At 37.8% G+C, this 26,927-nt stretch overlaps 1 protein-coding gene across 5 annotated transcripts in view; it reads right to left on the reverse strand.

The window, feature by feature from the left end:
* The window catches only part of Pde1a (phosphodiesterase 1A), a 267,795-nt gene that overhangs the window by 190,179 nt on the left and 50,689 nt on the right, over nt 1-26,927 (reverse strand). The gene's annotated exons all lie outside the window — the stretch shown is intronic.

The following is a 26,927-nucleotide window of genomic DNA, read 5'->3' on the forward strand; positions in this document are numbered from 1 at the left end:
TAAAATAAACCCAAATAGTCTGGGTGCATATTATTTTATAGTAAGTGGGATTTTTTAAATTTCATAACAATAAGAGAGAAGTCAAACAAGTAGAGAAGAAAATTATGAACAAATTTGTGAGCATTACTTCATTAGAACCTGAGGCATTCACTCCGTAAATAGCAGCCCAAGTTAGAGAGAGCAAAAATCCTAGTTCTTCGAGGTAAGTTATTTTGAAGACTTTCTTGAATTGTTGTTCAAGCTCCTGGTGGCCCGGGAGGAAGTCATTCAATTCTAGGACCAAGGTTTCATATGTAATTAAATGAGCCATCTAAGAGCATGATTAAAATGTTTTAAAAGTGCATGCCGCCATAATGGGAAAGGTAGGGAGTAGACATGGTTTTGGTTGAATGATCCATAAAAAGGCAAATCAAAGGTCTCAAAGGTAGGTAACTATTTGCAATCGTGTGCAAACACTTCAGAGAAACAAGACCACCTTTTTCTTTCTGTCATCAAAGGGAGAAGAGACTTTTATAAGAATCACTGATTTTAATCAAGAAGTTTTAGTCCATACCAGGAAGTAAAATTCAGGCTGAGAGAGCATTGAACCAAAGATACAATAAATGTGTGCAATCAGCCCCTGTCTTGCAGTGACTGGGGCAAACATCTTGCCTGTCTGGACTCCTGTGTCATTGCCTGTAAAATGAAGTTATAATGTTAACTGAATTCTGTAGTTTCTTTTGAGATTTTGTGCTTACTTTCTTCCTGCAAACAAACTGTCATAGAAGTTATAATGTCTATACAACTCCACATAAAAAGATAATTTCATATTTATAACATTTTGATGTGAGTATTCATAGATTATTATTCATATTATTATTCATAGATTATCATTCTATGATTAATCAAAGAGAAACATCAAAATCAGTGTGTCCATCCTTAGCAAAAGCACACATTGTGAAGTCACATGACTTCTTACATGGCAATAAGTTAAGCATGGAGGCCATTCAAACTCAAAAGGAGAAGCAAACCTCTTCAACGCACACTCTATTACAACCATATGTCTTGACTTTCTTTGTCACCTAGGAAAGTACATAAATAATAACGCATTTTTGATGTTTTCCTGGAGGGACTTTTGCATTTGTAGTGGTATTCTGTCTATACAGTAATGGTTTATACTATTACATCTATTAAGTGGATCTACCTTTCCAATAGAAGTGAGTTGTGTGTGATGGTTTGGCAGTAAAGAGAACTTACTGCTCTTCCAGGGGACCTCCGTTTGTTTATCAGTACCCTCAGCCACCTGGAGCTCCAGGTTCTGGGAACCTAGTGTGGCCTCTAAAGGCACTCACACACTGAGCACATACATAGATATACCCATGTATGCATGCATGCCACCTACACACATACAAATAGAAAACAAACCGTTTAACATAATATGAGATTTTTTTTTCATGACCATAATGAAAACAACTCAACATAACAACAGTTAACATTGAGTTCTTTCTAAAACCACATTATTATTATTTACCTCAAACTCAAGACTTCATTATCAGCTAGAGAACTTAAAGGTTGTTCACACTGGTCACAGAAAAGCCAATGTAATTTTAATTGTAATCAATTTACGTTCTTTTTAAAAAAACTATAAATGATGAAGGGAGTCAGGATAGAGTCACATTCATGCTAAGCACATCATCTGAGCCCAATATTCATCTCAAAGAAAGCAATGAGACTATGTCTGTAAACTAAACATTCCCTTAAAACAAAAAAAAAAAAATTGCTATTTTTAATTTATACAGTGTGTGTGTGTGTGTGTGTGTGTGTGTGTGTGTGTGTACAGTCATGGCCAAGAACACAGATGGAAGTCAGAGAATGAATTGCAGTAAGTGACCCTCAGTTCCTCCCATATATGTCTTAGAGAGTGAACTCAGATAATCAAGCTAGGCAGCATGCGTCTCTACAAGCTGAATCATCTCAATGGGTCCCAAAGCACAGGATTTCATTTATGCTTTTCAGAGAGTATTTAAATTTGATTTGGGGAAGATAAGTTGCCTTTTCTAGCATTCAATTTTAATATAGCATCCAATAAGATGTAAAAACACTCATTGTTGATTAAATTTGAAAAATATATCACTTTTATTAACACAACCATCAACACAAAGTAGTAAAAGCTGTGGTACAAATAACCAGGACAAATCTCTTTTAAAATAGACTGAATATACTTTATTAAGATTTTAATAAGGCCAAGGTCAGAAATAGTATTTGTTTTTCCTGATGTGGTAAATTAAATGCAGCTTATTTTGCTTAACGTTTTAAACTATACATTCTCACATATACATGTATACAGACATATGTCCATACCACATATCTTTATATATGCTTATGTATATACTCACACTTTTTGTATGTATACAGGTGCAAACTCATGCACGCACCCAACTTGACTCAGCAGTATTAAAGGTAGTCATAGTTGGTGATCAGGAAGCATGAGTAAAAGCACTTGGCTGAAACATCTGTCTTAACTATTTTGTTGTGTTTAGTGAAGCATGTGGATCCACCTTCATATTTCCATCCAGAAGCACCATGAAAACATCATGGTGCTTTTCTTAATCACTATGGAAAACAGGTAAACAGTTTGCTCTCTGTTTATGATGCTAAAGTCCCAGACATGCAATGTTCGAAGGACACTGGTGTCTCTTTCTTGAAACAAATGGTTATTTTTGTTGTTGTACTTTTTTCTCCTACTATGTAGTGGGTAAATACTCTGCCTCCTGTCAGAGTTTCTTCTAGTCTACATTCTACCATTTCTAGAGAGCTCTAAAAAAAGAGAAGAATCACCTTATCTCTCCTGGTTGCACTCTTTCTTCTCCTAACCCCTTGACTCTTCTTAAATATGAAGACATTACCCCCTTATATCCCCGATATTTTTTAAAGAGATAGCCCAGGAAACCCTTCTGTAAATTCCTGTGGTAATCATTGGTACTGATCAATAAATATTTTTTTACCAAGATCTGAATGAAAGCTCTATTTTCTTTTAGAAAGATTCTTGTCCTAATGTCAAAGAGCATGTATTCAAACCCTAGACCTAGTAGCTGTCTTTGCAATAATCTGCGTTGTTTCTTCTTGGGTCAAACTAAGGGATTGGGCTACCCCTCCTATGAGATCCTTTCCTGCTGTGATACTCCATGGTTCTCTCACAGCCTCTGGGATAAATTGTAAAGTAACTTAAATGTGATGCCCAACTGCAAATAAATTCTACAGTCACTTTTAGCATCTCTTAACCATAACTAAGTCAAATGTACACCAGAACACTTCATGGGATCAAAAATGTACACTACTCACATAGGAAAAATAAACTGTAGCATCTGTATTTATTCTAACTAAGCCATTTGCCTCCTTAGACTGTCAATTTGGAACCAACCTTACTAGCTCTAAAAAGACCAGAACTAGCTTGTCCTTCCTAGGCATAGCATATAAATATGCTCAATAGTCACTTATGAAGTGAACGTGGCTGACACGGTCATGAATGCAGAGCAACAGTGATAAAAACTGCATGGTATTGGTACAGAGACATGCAGGAAGATCAGTGGAATAGAATTGAAGACCCAGAAATGAACCCACACACCTATGGTCACTTGATCTTTGACAAAGAAACTAAAACTATCCAGTGAAAAAAGGACAGCATTTTGAACAAATGCTGCTGGTTCAACTGGAGGTCAGCATGTAGAAGAATGCAAAATGATCCATTCTTATCTCCTTGTACAAGCTCAAGTCCAAGTGGATAAACAACCTTCACATAAAACCAGATACACTGAAACTAATAGAAGAGAAGGTGGGAAAGAACCTCGAACACATGGGCACAGGGGAAAAGTTCCTGAACGGAACACCAATAGCTTATGCTCTAAGATCAACAATTAACAAATGAGACCTCATAAAATTGCAAAGCTTCTGTAAAGCAAAGAAAGGACACTGTCAATAGGATAAAATGACAATCAACAGATTGGGAAAAGATCTTTACCAATCCTACATCTGATAGAAAGCTAATATCCAATATATACAAAGAACTCAAGAAATTAAACTCCAGACAACCAAATAACCCTATTAAAAATGGAGTACAGAACTAAACAAAGAATTCTCAACTGAGAAAACTCGTATGGCAAGAAGCACCTAAAGAAATGTGCAACGTCCTTAGTCATCAGGGAAATGCAAATCAAAACAACCCTGAGATTTCTCTTCACACCAGTCAGAATGGCTAAGATCAAAAACTCAGGTTATAGCAGATGCTGGCGAGGATGTGGAGAAAAAGAAACATTCCTGCATTGTTGGTGGGATTGCAAGCTGATACAACCACTTTTCATTATATGTCAATAATGTTTTCCAAAAATTTAGCTACATCTAGTCAAAGAGCATTTTTTTTTAAGATTTCTTCTGTATGCTGCCTTACTTCAAGGTGGCACAGAGTTTAAAGGTGTGGGTTTCTATGATTTGGAGGTGGCAGGATACTGGTGGCCCCAGAATCACGCCTGCAAGTGTTAGCTCTTCTCTGTAGTCTCTGATGTTTGCAACAAGGCTTCCTGTTTATCTGGTCACTTGGCTCCATACAAATAGCTAAATTCTGTGACTGCTAAACTTACTTGACTCAATGTGGGAACTAAAGTCACTCAATGCTTAGCCACTCTAAGCTTCACTGGTCCTAGGAGATCTGTTGTTTATCTATCTCATATAGAAGCAATTCTTTAATTTACAGAAATGTAAATTACATCTATGATGCAGCAATTACTCCACTGAAGTCTCTATAGTATCCCTGTTCCCTTGAAGTGGGAACACTAGAATAGACATTCCCTATATCAACTGAATCCTAAAGTCCCCACCAGATTAATAGGGCTACCTGAACCTTATATCCACATGGGCCCTTGAAAAAGATTTGAGACCAACCATTCTGTATTACAAATTTTCCTCTGTAATATATAACTCCCTAAGTCACAGTGAAATCCCCTTTCCTTCAGGTTTTTACTTCCAACCAAACATGTTCAAGATCCAAATACTGGGCTCACTGGTATAAATCACCTTTCATCTGAATCCCCATTCAAAACTTCATCAGTAAGAAGTGGGATGCCTTTCTGGACCCTTCGCAATAGAACAGGTCTTATGTCCTAAGTGTCCATCATCCATTATTAAACAAAGAGTAGCAAAAATACCTGAGGATATTTAAGTCTAAATGCCTTTATCTCAAACACTAAGTAGAGCCTTAAAAATTTGGGGAGCTTTTTCAGGTATGAAGAGGGCCAGGGTTGTAGGAATGTTAGTTTTCAAGGGATATAACATCTCCATGAAGGTATCAAAGTGAGCTGCTTCTTTGCCTTGCTGGTGTCAGTCCCACCCCTGCATGAGGCAAATAAATGCCTCTGACTGACAGGGAAAGGGTCACATTCATCTAAACAAAAGAGGAAAAAGCACATTGGTCCCGTTACATTATGAAACTTTCATATTCATCCAAGTGGGTGCATGGTGATGACATCATACAGTGACATTAATATCTAACCAATCAAGCCCCCATGTCCCTGCACCTCATCTTCAAACTGATCTTTTGATTCTTCATCTTTAGTTCCCAGACATTGTTTCCTTTGAGCATCCATCTTTCCTGCCTTCTCCATCCATACTGGTCTCTTAGCTCAAAACATTTTGTTCTGCTTATTGCTCTGATTTTAGATGCCTTGACACCTGTATAGGCAGGTGCCTCTTCCAACAGCCCATCTGAGTTTCATATGCCTGTAACATGTTTTTGATTCCTCATTCCACCACAATCTTCATCTATGATAATCAGTGTAATTATGCATGCAAGAACTTATCCATCAAGACTCCAAGATGCACTGAAGGAAGAAGGGAGCAGAATGTCTAATCTTTCTGACCGTATCAGAAGAAAACCTAATTAAATTATACAAAAATGACATTTGCCTCATATGTGTAACTGTATGTCCCTAAGAACAGACTTGTATCAATTCCTTGTAATGTTTCAAGATATTTTCTGACACACAATGTGTTTCAATTTGTCATCACACTTTAAACCAAGAATCTTGTGTATCTGAGAATAAGTACAATTTACAATGGGATCTTAGTCCAGTCTGTGCTACTGTAACAGAAGGCTTGAGACAAGGTACATGTAAAAATCAAAATCTTATTTTCTCACAGTTCTAGACAGTAAAAAAGAAATCAAGATGCCTCCACATGGTGATGGGCAGGGGTTTCTGCTGCAGCCTTGGGTGATAGAAGACAAGTTATCCAATCACTGCCCCAAATGCTTCCTTTAAAAGAGCATTTATTCCATGAAAAAGACACTCTTAAAGGTCTCTTATAGACTATGACAGCCAGAGTTCAGTTTCAGAGAAAGCACTTTCAAGACATGCTGATATTAAAATTGACAGCATATTTGAGAGTGACTTTGTAAGTGGTCGTCAGTTTTACTAAAAATGTTGTTTACCTTGGGAGAGGGGGATTTTATCTGATAAACAATTTCAACAGATTGTCTTCACCTGTGTATCAGACCCAAGGTTTAAAAAAATGTGTCAGACTTTATACTTTCCTCAACAAGTAAGAGAAGTCGGTTTGTGGCAAGGAAAGCTTTAGCCCCCCAAGTTGGCTAGGTGCCAAGTCAGTTGTATCCATTGCAAAGGAGAAGAGTAGAAACAGGTCAGTTAAAGTTTGATTGGTTAACACTCCCCCAGGTTCTGACAGCCACCAGTGCTGCCAAAGTGCTTCCCTCAAACAGTGTGACATTCCAAGAGGACATCAACAACAACAAAGAAAATTATTCAAAATAGATTCTCATAGTCAAATACCCACTGCTCTGTGTGGGATCAAGCCATACATAAATGTACTATATAAGTAAATAAATTTTGAATATTGGGTAGTTCAAGAGACATTATATGAGGGTGCCTCCTTAATGTAAGATTGAGTGAGAATTAAAACAGAGATGGTTTAGTTGACTCTTGAAGGATGAATATATATATTCAATAAGCAGGCTTAAGAGGAAAGGTTAAAATTTTTCTAAGGCCTAAGAACAAAGCAACAGTGTGTAATTGGGAGCACACATTACCCTGAAGAGCTGAAGAAACTTTCACCCTCATACTGGAAATGAGGGAAATAAGCCGTAAGCTATGACAGTTGGAAACCATGTGAGTCAGAGTTTTCATCACTCCTCAAACATGCTCGAAGTACTCTTATTTGTAATTCTTCAGTCAGTGGAAAATTCTTCAGAAGCAGCTACATGGTTCTGCTGCTTAGTTTCCCAACTGTAAAGTCCAACTCTCACTCATCAACTTAGCTTCAGTACTGACTCATCAGTACCAGCTCCACTCCATATTTGAAGCTTGGTTTCAAAATAACTCTAAATTCAATCAATGTTTTCTCTTCTTCTTCTTCAAACTTGTCTTAAAGTTCCAGTAATGCCTGTGAGTCAATGACTCCCACCAAGAAATAAATCAGTGTTGATAAGTGGAAAGTTCCTGAATGCTAACCTATTGGCTTCTCCAGACATTAAGAATTATAGAGCATTAGAGATGGTCATGACTCACACAGACTTTGAATAGCAGCAGCCACTGATTTTCTTCATTGGGAGGTGAGAGACATGGGAATCAAACCTATGGCTTTGTGCATACTAGACAAGCACACTGCCACTGAGCTATACTCCCAGCACTTGACTGTCAGTAGGATGCATAATAGGTCCTATAAGTACCCAAAAGTATATAAGTAGGTCACTACCACCATTATCTTTCTAAAGCAAAAAGTGAGTTATTAACTGGGAGAGGCAATGTAAACCATATGTATTTGCTGCCTTACGTCTCTTCCTGCATCAAAAAAAAAAAAAAAAGGTGTTTTTAGCTTCAAATTTCGTCTTCACTTGTACTTGAATATTTTCCTCACTCCAAATCAATTTAACAAACTATTTTTGCCAAATTCATTTTTATTGCAATTTATTATGACTAATTGTTCTCTAGCATGTTACAGTTAACCAAATATTTGTACGTGCATTTTATTAAGCTCAGAATTTAAATTCCAGTCACAATTTTAACTGACCAACGCCATTTCCAAAGTCCAACACTCAACACTGCATTCTAGTGCTAAAACTGAAACACAAATTTTTGAATAGCCAAAGCAAAGTCTTAAACAAAGTGGGTAGCACAGAAGTGTCATAATACTTGCCCTCAAATTATACTTCAGAGCCACAGTAACAAAATCTGTATGGCATTCATACACATACACACACACACACACACACACACACACACACACACAAATGTGCATGAGTAGAATAGAGTTAGAATACAGGATACAAAATTAACCTATATTTGGACAGTCCAGCAAATTTTGACAAAATGCATTCAATAACAACTAGGGGGGAAAAAGGCCATGAATTTGAAGGAGAGTTGGGAGAGCATTTGAGATGGTTTAGAGGGAGAAAAAGGAAGGAAGAAATATTATAATTTTTTGGTAAAATCTCAAAAATAAAATGGAAAACATTCAGAATTTTAAAAATAACAGTATTATAGACATAGGCATAGATTTTCTGAAAAACGTGCAAATAGCACAGGAATGTCTGTTAGTATCTTCCTTGTTCACATTTGGGCAGCCATGTTGGTAAGACTTTATGGAGGTAGCCATTTGCTGAGCACAAACTACATATCAAATACTTCTGATAGCTCAACAGACTTTACTATATTGATTTTTTCCCCAAACCAAATTTAGACACAAGTTAACAACACTTCTGTAGAGAGCTAGTATTCTTTTTGGAAACGAGAAAAGCAAGAATTTAACCCAGGGCAGCTTTCTACACTGTTCGTGGATTTAAGTTCTGGTTTCTCTCAATATTGGCCTTGTTTCTCTGTCTCTATTCTTCACCATCATTCTGCATTTTACCTTCACTTTGTCCTCTTGCTCTTGTTCCATAAACAACATTTTTCTAGTGATGATCTCCACGATTACTATTAATTCTAAAACTCATATATTTGTGGAAGTCTGAATTTAATCCTAGGTGTTTTTCTAGTAAAGAACATTGCCTCTATTTTGAATACACACATTGCTCCAGTATAACGCTCACGAATGTCTATTTTTTGACCTTGAAGTAATGAGTTGTTACAAATACAATCACAGATTCCTGGAATGTGATGGAACCTTCAAGCTCCAGTTATTGTTCCTCCAACCATTGTACAGGACATTCTCCCTGTCTTCTCAAGGTAGGTTCACACTTAATCTCTAACCTAGAAGAGAGTCAACTTTTTCCTGAGTCTCTGAACTCAAGATCTCAAAAATAATTTCAGCTTAAAGATAAATGCTCTGCATGATCTAACTTCTTCAACATGTAGTCAAGAAACAATATACTTCAAAACTGGGGTAGGGGGTATCATATACTCCTTTGAAAGTATCCCGGGTTAACTTCCCTGTCAAATTGACAAATGGTGGACCAGTTGTCAGGAAAATGATATTAACATGCGCCCTCCTTCCTCAAAAAGATATTTTCTATAAGCTATTTCAATCTACTCCAGTAGAGTGACACACACACATATGTATATATATGTGTGTGTGTGTGTGTGTGTGTGTGTGGAGAGAGAGAGAGAGACAACAATAGATCACTATTATTATCAATATATTATATATATATATATAATATATATATATATATATATATATATATATATATATATATATATATATTCAGAATGAAGATACATAGAGGAAATTGTTACCAAAACTTAGACAGCAACTATAAGTTCATCAGAGAGGACTCATTGATTAGAAATGCTACAAGATGGACTGAAGAAGAAGAAGAAGAAGGAGGAGGAGGAGGAGGAGGAGGAGGAGGAGGAGAAGAAGAAGAAGAGGAAGAAACCACTTTGATTCAAATTATCAGGCAGCCTTTGTTCTAACTGGTCTTAAGTAGTGGTCATGAAGATTTGATTTTTTTTAAGACTTTTTTCAATATTTAACTGATTTACATAAATTCAAGATTGCATATATATATATGCAATTCCATGTAATATTTCTATGCATGTTATATTATATCATATTAATTAGCTTTAAAATATCTATCTCCTGAACATTTATCGTTTTTACAATAAAACATTTAAAATGGTTAAGAAAAGAAAAGAAATCAGAAAAAAATACATGAAGAGAAGTCTGGTTAAAGGAAGAAATAATGCAGGTAAGGAAACACCTTAATCACAGGCAATAGCAAGCATCTTGGTATGACTTGAGGGTAAAAGTGTGAAGGGATGAAAGGGAAAGACTAGAGAATCTTAGGCCAACTTCCATATTCCATACTGAGGAAATGAAACTTTAGCTGACAATCAGTGGTGGACCACTGACACTATTGTCAGAGAAGAGAACCATCTGCTTTACTGATAAAAGCACAGCGTGTGGTTTTGAGGATGACACTTATGAATGCAGAGATCTCTATAAAACGTTTTTGGTGTGATCTAGTGCTCTGTTGGCTGTCAGCACATAATTTGAGTATGAAAATATTGTTTCACATATCTTCATCTTCATTTCAGAATTCACTTTTTAAATTGTTAATTTGATTTCTAGAAAATCAAGTTCTTAGATGGTCCCTGCACCAACCATCTAAAGCCAGCAGTCCACAAATTTTCTTTCAACCTTGATTCCTATGGAAAATTAATTGTCCTGTGTTTTATTGGTGTAAAGGGACTTTATATTGGCTGGCTTGACAAAGAAATCAAAACTACTTGTACTACAGCCCAGGATACATCAGGAAGTCTGACAATAGGTATGGATGGTGGGGTGATGGTATGCTATTAGTTATAGGTGACATTTATCACAATACACAGTCAAGATTCTATTTTTGCTAATTACATTCAGAAACTACATGTTTTCATTAAATTTCCATAATGTTCTATAATAAATACCAACACATTTTCCTCATTTTTAAAAGACATATTCCAAATAAAAATGCTGATATTTGGGGAAATAAATGAACTACACATAAAATTTAAGACACACTCTCAATAATTTTATATAATTTGAATTTTCTAAATTGTCTCATTTGTCTGTTTCCCAGTACTATTTATCTAAAAATATCTCTACATTAGCAATACTGGTCTTGCTTCTGTCTTTTTCCCTCCTCAGAAAAAATGTTCTTCAGTACCAGATGGCAGGTTTATTCTTATACACATAAACATCCCTTATAAAAAATCATTTATATGAAAAAATCTGTACAGAGAACATTGAGAGACATTATTTGATATGTAAAAAAGAAAAATTAATATATAGCTTATGCCTTTGGTATAAATTAAAGGTATTAGTATGAACTATTATATATGTGTGTGTACACACACATATATATGCATATACACAAAAATATAAAAGTAAAAATTCATTCACAGAATGATGACAACATATCAAAAAGACTACATGAACTTCCATGTTGAAATATGAAATAATTTGAACAGCAATATGAGTGACAGAAATGCATTATTTTCCATTGATTAAAATAAAAATTTATGAGACACTATGGCTATAGACAAATGTTGAACATTGAAAAGAAATCTGTTTCTTACAAGGTCATAACAGCTACAACATAATAATACAGCCAGTAAAATTCATGAGTCTTGAAAATAGCAGGTAGAAATAATGCAGATACAATAATATATTTATACAGTCTCAAGATATCTTTCTACAGACTTCTAGTTGTAAGATTTGTAAAAACAGGAACATAGTACTCTGACAATGTAACACTGAATGCCTTTATTTCTGACATTCCAAAAATAAATGCATTATATTATAAATATTTTTATTTTCTGTCTGGAAAATACCAGACATAATCAAAGTAGAGAAATATCTATATATAAATGGTTTGTTTTGCTTTTAAAATGTCCCATTGAAAATATAAAAATAATTTGGAGAATCATTCCAGACTTAAAGACTGTAAAGAGACAGACAACAAAATGATATGTAGATCTTTATATTTGATCGTAGACTTGGTATGTCACACCAACCAGGAGGCCAAAGAGAGTAAATTGTATTGAAATCTAAGACTTTCATATACAAAAGAACATATTTAATTCAAAATTATCTTCAAATTTTATACCTACCATGACTTGTGTTACATAAAGCCTTTTTTACTTTTAAAATTCAGGAATAAGATTGAAAACCTTGTGAGATTAGTCCCTGTGTTTTCACAAACAAAACCAAACAAGCAGTATGAAACAACTGGTCTTGACCCTTTGAGTATTAAGCTTAGTGAAAATTGTCCTTTCTTGAGATTTCTTTGAATAGAAATATCTCCCAACTCGCTACTCATGTGTGATTTGAATTTTCCTCAAATTCATATAGCTGTCTTGTACTACATTTATATATTCATCATTTCTTTGATAATTGATAAAATAAAACATCTTAAAATGCTATAGTCTAGCCCTCAGCACAGATTTCCAACCACCCTTCCTGAATACTTCCTGAGATTCCAATCTGAGATCCATGTGCCTTCACAGTGGCCATTGAAAATCTTCCCTTCCACTAGAGGATATGGACGGCACAATTGCAAGGTCTTATATGTCTCAGTTCACCAGAAACTGTATCTTCCCTGCTTGATTTGTCCAGGATTGAAGGACTTTCTTATAGTCTATGCATATCTTTAATACTGCTTTATACAAAATAAAATGGCAATTAACAAATATGTACCTATTGTCACACTTAAATAATGAGCCACATGTGAACATGTGAGTTTGGTGAGTAATCTTATCTGTCTTTATTAATTTTACTTATATATCTTTGCTTAGAGACAGGGTCTTGATTTGTAGTTGTCTTACTCAGAACTCACTACGTAGTTGAAACTGACCTTAAAACTCAGCGCCCCTACCTCAGCCCAGTGATGGGGAGACAGGCATATACTACCATGTCTCATATATCTGTATCTGTGTTTGTGTAAATACTTCCTTCTTTGTTTGTGAGTAAAGTGTAGAAGGAATAGCGGTTCAGTAGTAATAAGCAGAGTTAGTCCCCAAATCTTAGCTTCTGTAAAATACTTTCTACTAAATCTCAGTTAATGGCATACGCACACATACACTTTGCAGTTGTGAAACTGTTTTTCCAAGAGCATGTCTTGAGGACGTACTTTCCTACTCTTATTCTCCATTTTGCACAAAACAGAAAAAAAAGTAGAAAGGATATCTAACCCTTTGGGGTTTCATTTGCTAAAACAGTTCCAAGATACACAAGTTAAACTTGGCATACTTTGGATCTAGCCCAAAACCATGTTTTTATTGGCTGTGGAAAATGGAATTTTAGACTATGTTAGGCCATACTATAATTATGTTTGGAAATGCATAATGCAATGGTTGAGCATTCAATGCGATTAACTGAGTTTATGTCTGCTGCAAAGTGATGGATGTTATTTCCCTCAGCACTTAAGGCTAGACCAGACAAAAGGCCAAGAGGCTTAGCTATTTAACACCATTTACTGGAAACATAGAAATGTAAAGATTTCCAGAAGACAATGAGGAAGGATAAAAGATCATACCTTTAAATACAAATATTGAGATCACATTGGGTTGATTATATGGCCTAAAGTCAGAATTTTTTTGTGATGTAAAAACAAGAGTAAAAGAAATCATTTACTTTATGCCTTGAGCTATCTCCTTAAAAATAAACATTCCATCTTCCCATTTGATACAGAATCAAATGACTTTATTTTTCTTCTTTTTTCCCATTTATTCATTTAGTTAGTTAGTTAGTTAGTTAGCTAGTTAGTTGTTCACTTTATAGCCATTCACAGCCATCTCTCTCCTACCAGTATCCCCCTCACACTGCCCCTTTTCTCCTTTCCCCTTCTCCTCTGAGAAGGGGGATGCCCCCTGGGTACAAACCCACCAAGGTACATCATGTCACTGCAGGACTAGGCACAATCCTCTCCCCACTAAAGCCAGACAAGCAGGTCAGTTAAGGGAACAGGATCCACAGAGAAGCAACAGAGTCAGGGTCAGTCCCGCTCCAGTTGTTGGGAACCTGCATGAATAGCAAGTTGCACATCTGCTACATATATGTGTGAGATCTGGGAGAGTTAGTGCAGCCCATGTATGCTCTTTAGTCAGTGGTTCATTCTCTGTGAATCCCCACTAGTCAAGGTTAGTTGACTCTGGTGGTCTTTTTGTAGAACCCCTATCCCATTCGAGTCCCTCAATTCTTTTCCAAATGGATGGAAATAGAAAATATCATCCTGAGTGAAGTAAGCCAGACCCAAAAATACATGCATTCTATGTACTCATTTGTAAGTAGATACTAGCTATAAAGTACAAGATATGATACCCACACTGTAATCCACAGAGCCAAAGAAGCTAAATAACAAGGATGCTTGAATTTCACTCAGAAGGAGAAATAAAATAGCCATCAGGGTGGAGGTGGAGGTAGGTAAGGAACTGGGTTGGAGAGAGGAGGGAATGGCAGAATTACTCTGGTGTAGGGTCTGGGGAGAGAAGTCCTGGAAAGAAAATGGAAATGAGCAGTGGGTGGGAGTGGGATTCAGGGTGGGAGTGGGAAGAGGGGATTTGGAGGCATCTCTAAGACATGTCAGAGTCCTGGCATGGGGGAGATTCCAGGGAGTATATGAGGGTGACTCTAGCTGAGATACCTAGCATTGAGAGATATGGAGCCTGAAGTATCTGCCTCCTGTAGCCAGGCAGGACTCCCATCAGAAGAGATAAGAACACCAACCCACTCACAAAATCTTTGACCCAACATTTATCTTGCTTACAAGATGTGCAGGGACAAAGATGGAGCAGAGACTGAGGGAATGGGCAACCAATGACTAGCACAATTTGAGACCCATCCTCTACACAAGAACCAATCCCTGACACTATTAATGATACTCTATTATGCTTACAGACAGGAGTCAAGTATAATTGTCCTCTGAGAGGCTCCATGCAGCAGTTGGTGGAACCAGATGCAGAAACCCACAGCCAAACATTAGATGGAGCTCTGGGAGTCTTGTGTCCTTTTATTCTTTTTAAGTTTTCTGAATGCTGGTGATTCTTTCAAAGAGAGTTGATGTTGTTTTAGAAAGTTGATCTAAGAATTTAAATAAAAATACTTTAGGCCAATAAAAATCAAATTAGCTTCAGTGTGAAAATTATTCAAAAGAAGAAAATCTATATATAGAATGAGAATATAATTTAAGCATATAAACAGGATTAAGTCAATATACTGTATCATCTTCGGTAATATTACTTGAATTTGTTTCTGCATAAACAATACAAATTTAGATATTTCCTGCCCAATTCTGGATTTTCCTCCTTTATTAAAGCTTAAAACTATTTGGGCCATTTTAATGATTAGTGTGCATTTTCTTTAGCCCTCTCTCATGACATGACATTTTCACTGTGTTCAAGGGCCATTAGCATCAAAAGAGAACATCACTGAAACCTCATTAGGCAATTAGTTATGGTAGAAATGGATAGCAAGCTGAGCCATGAATATTCAGTATTTAGCAAACTCTAAAATGCTAATATGCAAGATTAAAGTACAAGACATTTGATTCATTTTAATTTAAACTGTGTTGATGGCAGTGTGGCTTCATCTTCTCAGCTTTTACTATCATATTAATCTATAAAATATAATAATAAGAATTTAAGAAAGTGATGAGCAAGGGTGTATTTTGTAGTATTTTTGAAAGTATTTATAGTATTTGTTTTCTTCAAATGGTAGGGCTCAAACGCAAGGCCTTAAGCATACTAGACAAACTCTACATGTAGCTCCATGCCCATCCCTTCATAGTCTTTTAAATGCTTACCAGGATAAGAAAAGGAACATTCAGTTAGAAAATGTAGTGCCTGAAGAGATGGTAGAACACTTAGCCCAATCAGAACAGCACAGTAGCGAAGTCCAAAATTCCAGGTTCATATAGCACAGGGACATATAAAATCAGTTCAAAAGACAGACAGAAATTTTGCTGCCATCAAACATTTTAGGTACCTCTTTTGGTAAGGAGTGGCTGCTACAGATGGAAATGAATACACTTAATAAGAAATCTGTCCTTGTTGGTTTTAACTGTCAACCTGACACTGCCTAGAGTCACCTGAGAATTGATGTTTTGTTAAGTGACTGCCTAGATCCAATTGACCTGTGGACATGTCTATGATGTGTGTGTGTGTGTGTGTGTGTGTGTGTGTGTGTCTGTGTGTGTGTGTGTCTGTGTGTGTGTCTGTGTGTGTGTCTGTGTGTGTGTATTGGGGGGCGGGTTCTTGATTGTTGAGGTAGGAAGGCACAGTCCATTGTTTGACACCATTTCCTAGGTAAATGGTCCTGTAGTAGGATATTTATTCTGCTACATTGTATTCACAGTGGAGCTCAGTGATTAGGCAGTAGAAGAGGAGGTGGAGCTGGGAGAAGAGAAGAGAAAAGGGAGAGAGAGAAAAAAAGAAGGGGAGGAGAGAAATAGAGAAAGGGGAGGAGAGGAAGGAGGCTAGCAGCCATGGAGAACCACAGACAGGTCAAAAGCTGTCCTGGATATCAACTTCTATCAAAAGGTTAGATATTGAGTAACAACTCTAATTGTGTGGGCATCTTGTTGATTGAGCATTTCTAAATATATAAATTCTTTAGATAATCATCAAGCGTTAAGAGTCTCATTTCTACCAGCTACTGATAGGATGGCAGATATTGTCTGGGGTTCAGTCGAGCTTTGTGTATGCTTCGTGGTGGATTGGCAGAGCCATCCCAGCCATCCCCCATGCTAGCATCTCGTGGGTGCCAGGGCCTGCGCATCTAGCTAGCCAGAGCCACGGTCAGAGCCAAGGAGCAGCAGGAACATGGCTGCTCGGGAACAAGCTGGACCGGGTGCTGTTTTCTAAATAACACCCCTACAGTCCTGGGCTGTATAAGAAAGGTCAGCTAATTTGTCTGATGGTGAGTGGCAAATCAAAGAGTTTGGTCCATGGTAGCAGTTGTACTTCCTGAGCTGAAAATGAGTTGCTTACAAGTAATGCTGTATGGAAAGCAGACAGACATCTTCAGGTTCCGGCCTTGGGTTCCTGCCCCGACTTCCTTCAATAATGGACCGTTACTTGAAAGTGTAATCCAAACAAAACTTTTCCTTCCTTCTATAAGTTGCTTTTGGTCAGGGTTTTGTCACAACAAAAAGAAACCAGAGGAGAACAAATTCAGTGTCAGATTTAAAAACAGATGATACCTCCAAGCCTAGAGTAATTGTCCAGATTAAACATTTGCATTGAACATGAAAATGGGAGAAAAGCTGTTAACACAGTTAAGTTTATTGTTTGGTTAATTAACAGGCATATATGACAGTATAGTTTAAATGATTAAGTGCCTTCAAATGGTTCAGCAGCATTCTCCAGTGTGGAACACAAAACATGGCTTTCTGGAGTGCCCTGCTTTGGCTGAGTCTCAGATCCTCTTCAGATAATATGTGTGCTACTCAAGAAGTTATTCAGACTGATTAAATTTCAGTTCCTTCATCTGTACAGATGGGAAAATAACCATGACTATTTGATAAAAGTCTCTGCTTTTCAAATGATAGATGATGGATGAATAGATTGATAGATTAGATAGATAGATGATAGATAGATAGATAGATAGATAGATAGATAGATAGATAGATGATTGATAGATGGGTGTAAATAGATAATACATATATAGACACATAGATACTAGATCATTTAGATAAATGCTTAATACATACATCTACCCAGAATGAATTTCTACCTTAGCCTATACGTAAAATCAAGAATTGAATTTAAATTGTACCTGGGCTTAGCAGGACGACTATTAGGAAAATGTTTGCTATGAGAATCTTTCTTTTACAGACACAAATACATAGACACAAACACACAAATACACACACACACATACACACCTTGTTCATATTTTATTGCATATTTTCCCATGTAATTTTTATGTTCTTCGCTATTCTTACACTTAATTTTGATGAGATAATTTCTCATGTCATCTATTAGTAGTGTTTTCAAGTGGTAGAAAGGAGGATGTAGCCATACCTTTTAAGGCTAGCAGAATAAGTTGGGATTTCTTTTCCAGATTTCAATCACATACTTGACTTACTACTTCTGACTCTCAACAAACTCTGGCCATCAGCCCTTTTCCCCCCACAGGTTCAGTGTATAAGAAGCTCTTTTAGCTGAGAGAAGGATGCAAAATCAAGTTGTAATTATGAGGAAAGACTCTGGAGACCAAGACTTACTATGTGTTCTTCCATTTCTCAGTGAATATGATGGTGCAGACCTGAAGACAAAGGATGCAGTCTCTGGCTCCTGACCTTCAAACTCTCTGCTCACAGCAATCTTTCCAACTTCGCTTTCTCCAGGGTTTGCTCCTGTTTCCCTTTGAAGAACTACCAAGTATGTTTAGTATTCCTTATGGCACAACTTACTTTCTACTATAGACTGTAGTTTCTTAGGCCCATGGCATAATTTCCAACTAGACTTTGGTAGTATACATTGTACTGATAGAATGTCATGTTGTTTGACTGAGAATCTGGCCCTAGTGTAGGCTTATATTTTTCAAAATCTACATTAATAAGGGTTCTCAAATGCATCAACTCCCTTTCTAGCCCATCGTCCAAAAGTAGGGGAGAAAAGATGATAAATAGGACAAGGGAATATGGACCTGTTTAGAAGTAATTCTTTGGGGGGGTGATTTCACTCTCTATTGTCAGGATACCAGCAATCCAGTTCAGTATTGTCAGCATACCATGAATCAGCAGTGGTGGCACGATTCAGCCAGGCCTCCACCTAATCAGCATGAGTCAGCAAGAGTGACCAGAACCAGTGGGGATACCAGGAGTTCTCCACCAACCCTGTCTTAATGAAGTGAAGATTCGCCAGACCAAAAAAGCATTTCAAGGCTAGCTATTCACTGTCCATTGAATCCTATTTATACTCTCTCCAAACTTCATGTATCCTCTCATGGGTCTTGCCTCAGGAAAACACCATGAAAGTCTGCCTCAGACAAACACCATGTAAGTCTGTCTGCATCCCATGACACAACCAGAAACTTCCACTTTACCCTGGAAGTGTGGTAGCTTCCCTATTTCAGACCCAACCATGTTTATCTTAAAAATTTTTTCTAAAAATCTTTTTGCTGGACTGAGCTGCTCACTTCAACTTCCTAACTGTGACGGAGGGAGAGAGAATAACAGAATAGCCTGAGAGTAAAAACAGTGTAACCCTGAGAACACCTAGAAGGCAAACTACCTCTAAGAATCATTTAGTATTGTTTTTCTCATAGCACAAAAAATGCCCATGGTAGAAAAGAGAAGGTGGAACTTCAGCCAGGGGAAGCTCAAGCTGGAGCAGATGACTGCCTGCCAACATGTTTGTAAGCTCTAGTTTGAAGCTGTTGCTTCTCCTCGTTCTCTCAATCAGGTTTCTCCAGGCCTCTAAGCTGGATGTTGCAAACTTCTCTTTTGATGATATTTTGCTATTTCCTGATTTTCTCTCCTTATTTGTGTCTCTGTGTCTCTGTGTTGTCTCTCTTCTGTGTCTCTCTGTCTCTGTCTCTCTCCCTTTCTCCTCTACTTGCTATTTATTCTTTTACTTTTGCTTACTATGGATTTCATAAACTCCATTTGAAACCAAAAATGCTCATATCGTAGATCATTCTCCAGAAAATACAGAACGGTAATAGATTAATGGCTGATGAACGAATGGATGAATATCAAATGTCACCCTGTGACATATGTTGAAGTCTAAAGTGCCTCACAACCTTTGTGCCTCTCAGCTCCATTCATAAAATGTGCTGAAGAAAGTCAGTACCAGAGAGACGCCTCTTTTTCTTACATGGTTTCAGCACAAGGTGGATGTTTGTTGCTGTTTTGTTTGGTTTGGTTTGGTTTGGAGCTTTGGTTTGTTAACTTAGCAACAGTTGTGTGTGCCACAGCCATGGCGTCACTGCAGTTTTCCCAGCTGTGGTCATGTGACCACCGCTACTTCTTAATGACTTGACTCTGCATTACGATCTTAGTGAATTTCTGACTATGTGCATCCTTGGTACTCTCAATATTTTAGAATCCTGACATTCATTCTGGGCATGCTGCCTCATACGTTCCCTCTTCCCCCATTCCTAGTTCAAACAATTTCAACCGTATCAGCACATGTATTCAAAAAGTAAACACATACAATTCGTATCAGCACATGTATTCAAATAAGTAAACACATACAATTCATATCAGCACATGTATTCAAATAAGTAAACACATACAATTCGTATCAGCACATGTATTCAAATAAGTAAACACATACAATTCATTTGCTTAGTCCTCATGCTTGGATTATTAATCTTGTATGTTTTAATAGAAAGCTACTTAAACCTACTTTCAAATTATTGCCTTTGACATATGATTTCCTTTGTTCCGGTTTCATTGCAGATATCAAGAAACTCTGTAGCTGCAAGGCATATGCCTCTTCTTAGAACCCTGCAGAAATTGTAAGTCCAGCACTCTGCTGTGAAAATTGTCAAGAATCTCAGGTATTTAGAGCTGAAAGGAAAAACTCCAGAGGTGTTCCAAAGCAGCAGTCTGTTCTTTCCACATCACACTCAGAATCCATCACCCACTGCTAACAACTGTGTGTGGCAGCCAATTTGCACCCTCCAGCAAGCTTCGCTCAGTTCTTTTCAATACTGTTTTAAGTTGATTCAGTTTGGTATGACTTGTTGGCTGAAGACTAATTTTTTTTTTCAATTTAAAGTTTATGTGCCTACAGAGCAGTCATAATCTACTCTGACTCTACTTCATGACTGGTACAGACATTAATTATAGCGTAGTTGGATACGGTACTGTAGATCATTTTGTTCTGCTTCTGCGTTTTCATCCGAGAAAACTGGCAAAGTAGCCATGCAAAGCCAAGTCCCCTTCTGCTCCAGTAATTCAGCTAATTCCTCACTATGCTTTCAAATACAAGCAGAAAGTCTAAAATAATAACTATTGGAAACGCTTGGAATTATACTACAAGTATATAAAACACACACTCTGAGAGAGAGGGAGAGAGAGAAAGGGAGGGAGAAAGCGAGGAGAGGGGAGGGGAGAAGGGGAGGTGGAAGAGAAAGAATCCTGATCAGTTCCCTCAGGACACTAGTATCATCAAACCTTGAAATAAGCCTATGGAGGGAACATAGTGCAACAGCAGATCCTATAATGTATCCTTGCCAACGATGGAGGCCGAGCCAGGAAAATAAGCCTAAAAAAAAAAAAACAAATAACGCAATAATTGACTCAGCTGTGCCAATAAATAAAAATAGACACCTCAATAGAAATTCGAGTCTACATGAAGAACAATGGAAAGAATAGATGGGAGGACAATGCAGCCCCTTAGAAGTGCCATCTAATTCCTCATTAGAAAGGGGGTGTTGGAGGGCCAGTACTGCCAAGAGCATAGCAATGTGACAAGGGAAGATGTGCTTGTCTGGGTATTATTTTATATGGGTTTTTTTGTCACAGTCTCTGAGAGGCCTTCAACAGTGGTCAGATTAGTTTGTGTTTTTATTGCTGAAAAGTCACAAAGCCCAAATAGACATAAAAGTAGGGATGAGACGCCTTGGGTTTTTAACATTGGCTCTAATTATTTCATATTAGAGAATTTCCTTTATACTCTGCTCCTTGGTACACGTGTTTGAAAAGGTGATTGAGAACAGTGTTGACCAAATAGTTACAAATAAAAAAACCCACAGTAGTTTGTGATAACTTTATATAATGTATACATTATTTGCTTTTAAAATGTGTCTGGACTTCAGGTGACACTACACAATATTGAGCCAACTCAGATAATCCATGTAGAATTCTTATAAGCCCAACTACGAACACAGAAAGTATGTTAGAGAGGGTGACCTGTACCTCATATATTATCTCAAGATTCGAGAAGAAAATATCAATCTATAAGTGCTGAGCATAGCACACCCTAAGGGTAAACTCTGGATTCCAAGTTACCCATATGCTTCCTGTCCGCACAGTTATCCTCGGTGACACATATTGCCAACTGCCCCCCAACGGAAATAAAAGCAGCCCAAGCATGTAGTATATGTCCATAAACAATGATACACACAAAATTTTACTAACCAGAAAGAACAAGGGATGAGGAAAAGAAAAGGACAACAAAAAAAAATTAAGACATAAAGTACCAAATTGAGAGAGAAGGTTTCCAGCTGAAGAACTAAGCTATGAAATTTTGGGAGTGAGTGGAATCCATGATTGGCTGACTTTACAGCTCTACCTTATTTCATGGCCTCTCTTCCTGACCCAAGAGCCGAAATGCATTGTTTGCCAGTGGCCCATGGTAGAAAGTGATATACCAATGACATCAAGCTAGTTCTCAAAAATGTTTTTTTAATATCATATACATTACCACGGAAATAAAAAACCCCGGTAGTTTAATTATATCAAAGCTAGTTAAGAGTAAATCCATCACATGCGTTAGTGTTATTGTTTTGTTTCTCTCATTTCCAAGGAGCCCTGCTTTGGAAATTATGAGGCCTCCATTACAGGGACACCATATTCATGTTATCCACTGCTAACTACAAGCTCTTCATGATGTATAAAAAATATACAGAGTGCAAAAATAATGTTTTCATACCTGCAAAAAGTACATCTCTAAATTATATGCAGAAAAGTAGATGCCTACCCAAATGTATGCCAGTTTCCGAAAAATGTTGAATGTCAACATTGCATAACAACAATACTCAAGTCCTTTGCTTCTAACAAATCTAATCAACACGTAGCTTCAACCCATGTGCCGACATTCCCAGTGAAGTTAGTGAAGGTCCTCAATTCAATCACATTCAAATCACCACACTGTAGAAATGTGTACTCTCCAAGGGTAAATTTTTGTTACAAATGTCAAAAGCACATCAGTATATAATAAATAATATATTAGCATACATATGGTAACATGAATAGACATTCACAAATACTTTTCTCAAAATACTCTTATGAACTGGTCTATCAGAGAATAAAAATAATTAATTATTCAAATATAAGCACATCACTTAATTAAGTAGCATATTTGATTTTTGAGCTATTTCTGAAAGCAATTATAATGAAATTCTGTAAAAAAAAAAAATTTGACATGTTATTCATTATATACTCCCTACCTTAATTGTAAGGCATTACCAAACAATAAAATTTCTATTGTTCTTTTAAGCCACAGCTGAAGGTTAACTGTCATCCAGAGCTTGCATTTGGACAGTGAACAGCCCACATTGTGGTTGCTTACACTTTTACTGGCATCAAGAACTGCAGAAGATCAAGGCTGGAAGATGAGAACTGAGGCTCAGCTCATCAGGCTGAGGCTGCTAGTCCAAAGCCTGCAGAGCATCTGCTGTCTTCTGACCCCTCCCTTGCCTTGACATTCTGAAGATTTGTGCTTTCTGCCGCTTTCCTCCAAGTCTCTCTGCCCTTTTTCTTCTTGCATCATTTGGCACCCACTGCAAAGCAGAGCCTCTGCTGGAAAGTGGTTACACAGCAGAAATTACATTTTTACCTTTCTGCATTCTTTTGAATATATCCTTGATATTTAACCACAATATTATAGTTTAATTACTGACAATCCAAGGATTGGATCATTGCTAACTAGCAGCAAAAGCTGTTCTCAAGGTGTGAGTGTGTGTGTGTGTGTGTGTGTGTGTGTGTGTGTGTGTGTGTATCTTTGTGTGTGTGTGCCTGTTTGTGTGTGTCTGTGTGCCTGTCTGCTTGTCTCTGTGCATGTGTATCTCTATTTGTGGTCTATGTCCTTAACCATATGGATCTGTGTGGAGTCCAGAGGCTGACCTGGGAGAGGTTCCTTAATTATTTTTCTATTTTATTTTTGGTGAAAGATCTTTCACTGCATCCGTACCTTAGTATTTCCCCTAGGCTAACTGGCCACTAAGCCGCCACCTCTCTCCTGTACCTTGTTCTGGACTTATAGACATGTAAAGTTGTTCCTGGCTTTTTAACATGAGTGCTGAGGATTGAAACTCAGGTCCAAATGCTTGTGCAGAAAGCCTTTGACACACTTTGAGCCCCAAATCATGTTTTTGTCTGCTGAGTTAACCAAGGAATTGTGTTTAGTATAACGTATTGTAACAATAAGGTATTTCCCACCTCACCTTTTACTGAAGCCGGACCAATCAGGGGACGAATGCCAGGCTTGCAAGTGAGTTGCACACCCACTAAGGTAGGACTTGCAAAGGAAGAGCTGAAGGGCTGATATTAGACACTGAGCCCACTACCCACTCCAAATATCAAGGCTTGGTGCCCGAGAGTGTGACTGAGTAGAGTCACTCATTCACATTCTCCCCACTGAGGCAGGACTTGAAGAATTTTTGTTAACTCATTGCTGAAGACTTGTTCCCTAAGGAGGCTGTGCTGGGAAGCTGCAGAACTTTCAGGTGTGCGACCTGTCAGGTGGCCATAAGCTCCTTGAGGGTACACTGTGAAGGGACCGGAGCACAACCTCATCTCTCTAGGTTGCTGCCTGGCTTGTGTTCTCAGTTTTGCTCTACCATACACTCGTGGTGGAGTGTTGTTTATTCACAGACCCTAGCAATGCGAGCCAATGGACTGCATGATCCAAATGTGCTTTCTGTCTTTTTAAGCTGACAACCTCAGTACCAAAATCCTCTTTCACTATAGAATATTCTAAGTGAAACACAAAACACTCTTTAGCCTTCTGACTTACTTCTGAAGTACTATTCCTGGGAAATTCTGTGTATACTAAAATGACATTTCAAATCATCCAGGAGTGTGTACAGTGTATACACACCTGTGTTGACTAAATATAAAACTGAATTAGTTACTATGATAAAGGTGCACATATATAAACATACACACACACACATCATATTGACCACAACAGGAAGTAGAGACTCTTCAGTAAAGCAGGAACTTTAAAGAAAGGCCAGAAGAGAACTCTGGTTCCTAGTTCCTTATTACCTCCAGATGAGCACCTCTGCCTAAAGGTTGCTCCTGACTTTGAGACTGAAACTGAGTGGAGGTTTCTGAACACCTAGTTGGGCCAACTGGATTGTCAACTCAGCCTCCTCCCATAGTCTACCTAGGATTCTTCAGTAAGTCATTTAAAGCCCCTAGAATAATCTAATGAGACCCTATTTTCTGGAATCCCTGCTGTTTGTTTTACAGAGCTGACTTTGTCTTTGTGTCCCTCTGTCTCTCTCTCTGAGTCAATCTCTCTCTCTCTCTCTCTCTCTCTCTCTCTCTCTCTCTCTCTCTGAGTCTCTCCCTCTCTGAGTCTCTCTCTCTCTCTCTCTCTCTCTCTCTCTCTCTCTCTGAGTCTCTCCCTCTCTTTGTCTCACTCTCTCTCTCTCACTCTCTCTCTCTCTCTCTCTCTCTGTGTCTCTGTCTCTCTCTCTGTGTGTGTGTGTGTGTGTGTGTGTGTGTGTGTGTGTGTGTCTCCCCCACCCTCATGTCCTGGCTAGTTTTATGTCAACTTCACATAAGATAGAGTCAACTGAAAGCAGGGGGCTTCAATTGAAAAAAAATTCCTTCATGAGATCAGGCTATAGGCAATTCTGTGGGGCATTTTCTTAATTAATGATTAATGTGGGAAGGCCCAGCCTATTGTGGCTGGTCCCATCTCTGGGCTGGTGGTCCTAGGTTATATAAAAAAGCAGGCTGAAAAGCCTGTAACTAGCACTCCTCCATGGTTTCTCCATCAGTTCCTGGCTCCAGGTTCCTGCCCTGTTTGAGTTCCTGTACTGGCTTCCTGCAGTGATGGACTACAATGTAGAAATGTAAGCTACATAAACCCTTTCCCCCTCAACATGCTTTATTTTGTCATGATCATTATAGCAATAAAATTCCTAAGACACCCCATGTCCCCACTTTATCTCCCTCTCCTTCTCTCTTAAACGTCCACCTATGAAACTGTAATAATTTCTCTCTAAGACTCTCTCTGTGTTTGAGAATCTCACTCTTCGGATTACGAGACAAGAAAGCCCCTTGATTTCCCTGCATCTCTGGTGACCATCGAGCTCCTGGAACCCTAAGTCTTTGGAAAAGACTTCACTGTTCTCAGATATCCCAATAGTTCTGTATGGTTCTATGTAGGTTTTCTCCTACACAAATGTCTGGTGAAGAATTTGCACTTGTTACATGATAAGAGGTACTTTTCATATTGTAAGAGGACTAATGCAGCACACAGAATACCTGGGATGCTCTTGTGTCTGGGAGGAGCTGTAAGTACTTCCTAACAACCAGTGGAAAGAAAGGCCTTTGAAAGCCCGTTGATTTGGGCTGATTAGACTGGAATTTGCTCCCTTGTGCTGGAGTATGTGTTCTCAGAGTGACATTAATGCTAGGCGTGATTATTCTTTCTCTGGTAAAGAGACGCATTGAATAAAACAGCATAATGAATTTTTCTGCCCTGCTGAGTTATTTTTGCAAGATTTTACACTTTACTTCCAAGCACCAACTGGCGGCCTTTAGTAATCATATTTTATTGACATTGCCATAAGATCACCTGCGTGTGATCATTTCTCTCAATTATCACAATATTTATTTTAAGCACTTAAGGAGAAAACTAAATGCATAACATTTCTCCAGCCATCTGTATGTAATTTAAATCTGATTACATTTGGAAGGAAAGACGAAATAAAATCTCAGAAAAAAAAAATTAACTTTGTTCTTTAGACACATTCTGGGGATTGAGAGGAAAGCAAGACAGCTAAGTATGGCCCAAGAAGTCTTTCCTCACGGGTAGTTAAATCAGCTTTGCAAAAGATGAGGAAATTATGTAAGGATCCACAAAGCTTGGTTTCAGTGTAACAGAAATGAAAATATGCATCAAGGATAAAAGACTTTGCTTGCATGCTTGCTTGCTTGCTTGCTTGCTTGCTTGCTTGCTTGCTTGCATGCTTGCTTGCTTGCTTGCTTGGCACCTTCAACCTCCAGGAGTCCAATATGAAGACTCCTCCTGCTCTCAGCA

Source organism: Arvicanthis niloticus, chromosome 2 (genome assembly GCF_011762505.2).
Source record: "Arvicanthis niloticus isolate mArvNil1 chromosome 2, mArvNil1.pat.X, whole genome shotgun sequence".
NCBI lineage: Eukaryota > Metazoa > Chordata > Mammalia > Rodentia > Muridae > Arvicanthis > Arvicanthis niloticus.